The sequence below is a fragment of the Malurus melanocephalus genome, unplaced genomic scaffold, assembly GCF_030028575.1.
Source record: "Malurus melanocephalus ecotype Western Australia unplaced genomic scaffold, MMel_1.1 scaffold_486, whole genome shotgun sequence".
NCBI classification, from domain to species: Eukaryota; Metazoa; Chordata; class Aves; order Passeriformes; family Maluridae; genus Malurus; species Malurus melanocephalus.
Genome location: NW_026623718.1, coordinates 186422 through 193048, shown reverse-complemented (window position 1 = coordinate 193048; position 6627 = coordinate 186422).

Here is a 6627-nt window from a genome sequence, read left to right as displayed (position 1 = left end):
CCCCGTTAATGGATCTCTCCCATTATGCCTCCGCCTGTCTGAGCAGGATACCTTTTCAGTGGAACATAAAAGCTGCTCCCCGGTGAGGTGGAGAGGAAACCACTCCGTTCAGGGATTCAACTGCCCCAGAAGCAGAGGGTCCAGCGCCTGCCCTGGTGTGCTTGGAACACTGGGCTTCCCTTCCCATCTCCTATTTCCCTCTCTCAGCCCATTCCCCCCCCTTTTTTTTCCTTTCTTGCTGAATTTGGCTGGCCTGAGTGTCCCAAACACCTTTTGCTCCCGGAGCTTCCCACACTGGGATGCTTCAGGCAGGGCAGAGGGACTCAGAGCTACTTCTGGGAAAAGCCTGGGCTTAGGAAATCAAAATGAGAAAAAGGAATTGATCCAGGTTTAATGAAATGTTACATTTTACTCGCAGGGAAACGTTTGGTTTGTTCTGAAGTGCTGATTTTTGAAAAGTAGGATTGAAGGGTGTTTAAAAAAAGTGAAGGGTTTTGGAGAGCAAAATCAACACATTCCATTGTTGAAATGTCAAAGGGAGGTTCTTAATCTGAGAAAAAGAAAATTTAATTTCAAGATCTCAGTGTGACTGAAATGAAGGCAGAAAGGGCAGAATTTGAGTGGTTGGCTGAGGAAACTCATACACAACTGGATGATTTCCCATCGTGGAGGCTCCAAAGGCATCTCCAATGCTGTGGGACTCGTGGAAATCCTTGTCGCTTCCCTGGCACAATGCTCTGTCCCCCAGCCTGGGATGGAGCAGGGATGGGATGGGCCAGCAGAGCAATCAGCTCTTCGATGGATATAATTAGAAATTCCATGGAGCAGGAATGAAAACAAAGTCGGGGATTCAATGGGAGGGTTCTGCCCAAAACTCCATTGTCATCACCTCCTGACTCCTCACCCAGACTTGAGGTCCCCTCTGTGTCCCCCCTCCTCCTCCCCAGCTCCCTCCACGCCTGCTCCTCCCCATCCAGACCCTTTTTCCTTTTACATGCAGGATTTTAATCTAATTTTCTCAATGCAAATCTTAACAGGGAAAAGCCTTGAAATCAAATCTCCAGAAGTCTCCTTTCACAGTTCAGAGATCTGATTAAATTGCAAGCTTGGTTAATATTTGGTGCGACGGGGGGCGGGTGGGGGACCGAGGGGTGGGAGGAGAGGGGAGCAGAGAGAGTGGATCTGTTGGAGGGGCCGGGGCCTTTTCAAATAATCTGTTTACCCCTGCAGCTAAGGAGCCCATTAGCAAGTGTTCTCCGTTCTAATTTCCCGTCGTGCCGTGTCCCGCAGACCTCACTGTATTTATTTGGAGAAGCAGAACAAAATTGTTTGTATAATTAGATCTGCTACAAGGGCTGCCCTTGAAGGGTCCCCAGCAGGAAGCTTTCGATTGCAAAGGGCCCCTGCTGCCGTGGATCCCCATCCCCAGCCCCCAGCACGGCCAACAACAACATCATCCCGCTGGGAAGGGCTCCGGGGGGCCCAGATGTGTTCCCTGCCCATGGACACGCAGCCCTGTGGTGTTCCAGCTGCCTGTGGGGCTTTTCTCAAGGGATGAAGCAAAAGGATGCTCTGGCTGCCCGCTCCAATCCCTGCCAGGACACGGACAATGCCATGGGCAGGACATGAAATGGCCACAGCTGTCCATCTCCAGCAGCCCAGAGTTTGGCTGCTCCTGCATCCCAGCCAGTGAGGCCTCAGTCCAAAGATGGGATGTTTTCCAGCTGTGTTGGTGTGAGGAACCTTCCTCCTTTCCCAACCTCTTCCCCATGGCTGGATATTCCGACAGAGCTGCCCTGCTCCCCTAAACTTTGCAGAGCCAGGGGTACTGTCACTGCCAGCTCTGACTGGAATCACTGGGACATGTTCCCAGCCATGCAGGGATGGCTGACAGATCCCTCCTGTTCCTCCTGTGATCCACCACAAGCTTGAAAGGGTTTTTTTTTTTTTCTAGGAGAAGCAGCAAACAGTGATAGTAAATCAGGTCTGGGGGAGGCAGCCCTGCAGAGCCCTCAGCACTACTGACATCCCTTTATTTCACGAGTGTTTTACAGAAAAAAGGTTGTTTTTTTGGTTTTTTTTTTTTTTTTTTTTTTTTTTTTTTTTTTTTTTTTTTTTTGCTGTTGACAAACATCAGTGGGATTTTTGGTAAATGAAAGAAAGTGCTTGAAAAGACATATTTGCAGAAGAGGTTTGGCATTTAAAAATTATTAGGGAAAAAAGTGGTCCTTAAAGATCCAGTCACTGAAAAAAAATAAACTTCTTCCCCAAGAAACAAAGATGTGAATGATAAAAATAAAATACCTTTTTTTCTCTGAGGGGGAGAAATCCCCCGTCCCTTTGACTCCGCCAGGAAGGGCTTGGATGCAAATGTAGACCAGGATATGCTCTGTGTTTGGTATTTAACCACCTCATCCCAGCTCTCCTGACTCCAAATACTTCCTAAATAATCCGAATGAACAACACTGGGCTCAATGTGGATGATTAATCATGGCTTTCTCACCCCTCAGATGTTCAAGCCATGTAATTTCCACTGTGAACATCCCCATGTCAGGGTGTTCACCACATTCCACCAGGCTCCCCTGGAGCTGCTGGGCTCTCAGCACTGCCTTGGTGTTATTCCACTGATGAGCACATTGTCCATGGGATCCACCATCCCTGCTCCCAGGGGTGTCTCTGGGGCAGCTGGAAGGGCTGGAACTGCTGGGACCCCCGGARCACTGAGCACCTCCCCTCCTGTGGCTCTTCCTCCCTTGACATGCTGGGGGAGCGGGGCCCATATGAGCAACTTAATGGAGCAGAACTTGGCTTTAATCTGTTCCCATAAATGTTTATGATCCTCTAATTATTAACATTTAATGCTGTATTAATTCATTGATGGGCTTTCATTTCTGATTTTAATGGCTCAGCAATTCCTGCTCTCCCTCCTTTGCTCYTTTGTTCTTAATGGGAGGAAGAGGAGGCAGCAGGATGCAGAGGAGTGTGATGGGTGTGATGGCTTTGCCTCCTCCACTCCTCCTCCTCCAGGAATGAGGTCCCAGGGATCCACAGCCACTCTTCCCCACACCAGGGAGGAGGGATGGGAGCAAGCAGACACCTCTCAGCCATGGCAAGGGTCCCCTTCCCCAAGCCCCACCTTGCTGAGGGGGCAAAGTAGCACTAGAAATGCTGTCAAGCTTTGGGCCTAGCTGGACTCACAGTGGGAATTGCAGMGAGGGAATCTCAGAGGAAAACCCCTGGGAGGGAGAGCACACATGGTTTAAAATGCTGTTTATTTGAAGTGTCCTGCTGAAGTGCTCCCTGTGCTGCCCAGCTCACACACGTCCCCCGCGCCCCCACCCCTGCTCCSCTGGCTGAGATGTTTATTTAAGTGTCCTGAAAACTTTATCTGGAAATCAGTTCCCTTCTCTTCCCCTTGTCCGCCTTTCCACTTTCTTTTCCTCCCATTCATCACTTTGAAAAATGACCCGTTTTCTCTCCCTGGCTGGTGCCTCCTCCTCCTCCCTGCGCTGCCCGTTAATTAATGGGCTCCTCCGGGCAGTCACAACTACATCCCAGGGAGCCGGGGCTGACAGATGGTCCTGCTCACACCAGGACACGCCAAAACCCCTGGGACAGCTGGGGGTGGCACAGGGACAGCCCTGCACTGCCCATCCTGTGAGACCACAGCCGTGGATGGAGGGATGGGCTCGCAGGAGACCCTGGTGTGGGTTTCTCCCACCGTGGGCTGCAGTGCTGCTCTCTGCTGAGGGTTCTCTCATCTGGCCACTGCTCCAGCTTCCCACATTGTGAGAATTCGCTGGGAAAAAAAAAATAAAATCAATTAACTAAACCAAACCCTGAAACAATTATTTGTCCACTTCCCAACCTCATTTGGGAAGCATAAACCCCCACACACTTACTGCGGGCTGACGTGCGAAGGCACATGCTGACTGTGTTTTCATGACTAATTTCATCTGCACCGAGAAGMCCCCTCCCCTTCACCCTTTTCCACCTCCATCTGTTCCCCACACTCGTGGCTGCGACAGCAAAAACATGGAAAAACAGCAGAAAAGAGGAAGGAAAGATGGGAAAAGGCAGCGAGATGTTGCTGCATCCAGCACCACCTTCCAGGCAGGTTTTCCAAGACCTGAGCAGAACATTCCATGTGGGTCTGTGCTCACACCCTGGTGCTGGGGAAGGATGGAGGACAGGGAGCCCCATCAGCCCTCAATGTCCTGTCACCTCACCCCCTTTTCTCTGCAGCTGCCCCAAAGCAAGGAGGTGATTTGACCCCAGCCCTGTTCCCCTATGAAGAGCTCTGGTATTCATTTCCAGAGTGCAGAACGAGCACCCAGCATTCCCTGTGTTCCCTGTGCTGATCCTGAGAGCCATTCCCACTTCTCCACTGAATTCTCTTCCAGGCACACACTGCCTGTGGCATCAGCCTTAGCCATACCCTGTGGCCTGGAGCTGGGGACGATGGCTACCTGGACTTTCCATTCCCACAGCCAGGCTCCTAAATTGTATTCAGTCATCGACCAAAGGAATGATTTTCCACAGCCAAGAACATCAGCCTGTGAGTTGCTTGGGAGCTTGGGAGGGTGCAGAGCTGGAGTGTTGGGGTTTGGGCTGCTGAGCACCTGCAGGGGAAGGGGGCAGAGGAGTGCCCAGGAGTGGGGCTGGAACAGCAGTCAGGGACTGGAGTGAGGTGGGGAACAGCCCCTGTGGCACAGCAGAACATGGCAGTGTGCACTGGCTCACTCACATCCCCAGGACAAGGCAAACTCCCCTCTCCCTCCTTCCTCCCCTCTGCAGYCCCCTATCCATCAGCATTCCCAGCTGGAAGATGGGCTCCTGCTGCTGCTGCTCCTCCTGGGACCTTCAGCAAACAGAGGCTGAGGCGCAGCCCTTTGGGCTCAGGGGCAGCACCAGATCTGCCAGAGATACCCCGTGTTTGCACAGGGCTTCCTTTCCCTTGATCACTCAGGGGTTTTTAACTGTGCTTTTCCTGCAGTTTTTCTTTATGTCAGCAATTAATCTGTTGTCCCTCATGAGGAAACACAAATTTCCCGGGGAAGAAAGTCGGTCAGTTGTGTCACACGTGAAGGAGGCAGGATCACATGTGGGATGTGAGGGGAGGGTGGCAGGGAGGGTGCCCACGGATCCCCACGAGCACAGGCACTGCCTGTGGGATGGATGTGACTGTGGAGGTTGTCACTGGGGACTAGGATGCTACAGGTTTTTAGGGATGCAGGACCCTGCATGGTCACACACCTTACAGCGCCGCTGGTTTTAGAGCTGTTTGTTAAATATCCCCTACAGACAGAAAAGTTTTATGGTCTGCAGTCAGCTGCTCTCACTCCCAGCTCTGTAATTCTTGAGATACTCTGGTTCTCCAGCTCTGACTTGCCTCTGACTYCTCTACCCACCCTGGCATGGAGGRAGGGAGYGGGAGAGTGGAACAAGGGAATCAGGGGCTGGCTGGGCTGGCACTTGGGCTCTCCTGGCAGCCCCGTGCTCCCCCCAGCCCTGCAGCCCCCCAAGGCTGTGTGAGCAGATGCATCTCCTTCAACCCTCGCTGCAAAATGTGATACCAACGTTGATACAAGTCAGCATTAATGGGGAGTTTATTTGTGAGTCTTCTCCTGGCAGCAGCAGCAGCAACAGCAACCGTGTCTCTGCAAGGAGCTGAAATGCTGCCAGGCAGACTCTCGAGTGAGAAGATGGCAATAAAAGCGCCCTGGCCATGGCACAGCCCCGTCTCCCCACGCTGCTGCAGCCAGTCCTGGTGCTCTGRGCTTGTCTCTGCAGAGCTCTGGGCCCATTTCTTGCATCCTGAGCCCACCAGCTCTCAGTGATGGTTCCAAGCAGGGGAGGTGGGAGGGATGGCAGCTGGGAACGTTCCTCCAGTGCTGCTGCAGCAAAGGGCTGGGAGCAGGATCTGAGCTGCACGAGAGCCAGGGGGAGCAGAGCAGCCTGGAGAGAGCCCCCTCCACGGGTTTTGGAGCCTTTTCCTGGCTGAATGGAAAGCTCTGCCTGGGCTGTTCTGCCAGAGCACACGTGCTCTCAGCTGCCAGCACACAGCTTCCATCCAATGGTGAGAACCATCAAATCCTGGACAAGTTTGGGTAAGGAAGGGAYCTTAAAGYTCATCTTYYTCCACYCCYCTGCCATSGGGGGATTTGCTCCAAGCCCCATCCAGCCTGGCTTTGAACWTTTCCARGGATGGGGCAGCCACAGCTTCTCTAGGCAGCCTCTGCCAGGGCCTCACAATCCTCAGGGAAGAATTGTTCCCCAATATCCCACCTAAACCTACTCTCCCCCAGTTGCAGGTTGTTCTCTGGGAACAGGTATCCACTGCGCTGCCTCAGCATCACCCAAGAAGCTCAGCAGCCCCTTCCCTTGCACATGGGCTGTTTCCAGGGAGATCCCCTGGTTAGGATTCCCTGGTACAATTGTGGCAGTTCCATAAAGGASGGAGGTGATCCCAGCTCGAGCAAAAGCCCTCATGGCCATGAACCTGGCAAACAGCATTTGGAGCTCTGCAGCAAAAACAAAACAGACCCAGACGGCACATATTTTCCTTCCTTTGAAAGGAAAAACACAAAGTTAGAGGATTTAAACCCCCTCTTTCTTTCTTTTTTT